The sequence below is a fragment of the Trachymyrmex septentrionalis genome, unplaced genomic scaffold (genome assembly GCF_001594115.1).
Source record: "Trachymyrmex septentrionalis isolate Tsep2-gDNA-1 unplaced genomic scaffold, Tsep1.0 scaffold19, whole genome shotgun sequence".
Lineage (NCBI taxonomy): Eukaryota > Metazoa > Arthropoda > Insecta > Hymenoptera > Formicidae > Trachymyrmex > Trachymyrmex septentrionalis.
Window position 1 is genome coordinate 3,575,389 of NW_017305071.1, and position 1,759 is coordinate 3,577,147.

Sequence of the window (1,759 nt, forward strand, 5' to 3'; positions counted from 1 at the left end):
TATTATAATATATATATATATATATTTTTTTTTTATGTATCATACACAGAGCATAAGTATATAGTATTTATCGTCATATATATTTAGATTTAAATATCATTTTAAACTTTTATAACGTTTCATATAGATCGAAAAATAAATATAAAAATAAACCGGGCATTTAGGTATTAATATTTTGTATCAATAAATTTTTTTCCCTTTCCGCCAGCTTCTCCTCCGCCTTTCTGTCATTCGCCGCACAATTCATATTTACTCTCTTTGCCTTTTTCTACTTCTCTCTTTTTTATACTATCTTCTCTCGCCCTACAGCGATATCCGTTTCGTTCGTATTTTCTTGATTTTCGGCGTAAGAGCGAGACGATGGTTGGCGATCAGAAATTATTCGCGAAAAGAATTTCTCAGATCCGGTCCTTTTAATAATCTGCTGTGAAAAATTATAAGTGATAGCTCTTGTGCATTGCACCGATAAAACGTACATCTTCGTAACAAGTGAAACAAAAATCTTGCCTTCATTTGTGCTATTATTCAAATCCCCATCGCTCTCTCAGGAGTCTGTCATTAATTAGATACGTATCGGATACTTTACAATCGTAAATTGAAGCGGCGTACTTTCCATGATTGCGAAAACGACAATCGTCAAATTCACGCCGGCAATTTCGCCATAATTAGACGCTGATTAACGGCGAATAAAGTTTATTCTATATAGGTTCGCAAGACGCTGAACGCAAGTCGCAGATTGTAAAATTTTTATGTCTATGTAGTCTACATAGATTCAGGCAACGGGCATTCTCTCAATCTGACATCGCATGAGAACAATTAACCGTTCCCGCGATCATATGCCTTGACTGACGCGTCCGCATCGACGCAAGACGTGAAAATTGAAGTTCACCCAACTTCGATGCGTCCTACGTTTTGCGTCTTATACCCTGCTTCGATCAAAATATTGTGACTTGCGACCCGTGTTCTGCGTTCTATGCAAAATGTGTCTAATCGCGCAATTTCATCAGTCGTGGCATCACGGTTCACGTTTATTCATCGTCCATCGAGACGCCTAACGCCGAGTATCGCATTCTCCATTGAGCCTCAACACGAATCGTGCGTCCAAATAATATATCAGACGCCTATTAAGCTAACCCCCCCCCCTCCCACCAAAGCTAAATAAATTCTAACAGATTTCAAAATTAGATGTTAATTAGATGCTAATTAGGTACTGAAGTGCAAAATTAGATGCTCGAGAGGTTAACGTAATTTCTATCTTGTGAGAGCCGACCATGCGAGCAACTTTTGAATTCGAATTTTCCTGCCAAACGGAATGAGCGCTTAATTCGGCGATTTAATATCTTTAAATAATATTAAAAATACATATTTTAATACGAAATTTGTCGGAGTGCCGAATTTTTTAAGATAACTCCTCTCTTGTGAGTCGACCATTCAACCGCCTGAGAATGGCATGCATAATCGGATCTTATATTTAGAACGGTCTTAAGTACAATCTTAAGATGTGATCATGAATTAAAGGGCTGTATTAGCATCTTAAGACATTACTTAAGACGATCTTAAAAATAAGAACCGGCTATGAACACTACCCTAAGTTCTGCATATAATCCTGTATATATTTTCAAAATATTTTGAAAATTTCTTGGAGCACAATTAAGTACTAATTAGGTGCTAAGAAATTATCAAAATATTTTGAAAATATATTTTGTTATATTTGTTATATTTTTTTTTTTTCATTTACGAAATATTTTTTTTTTTGGTG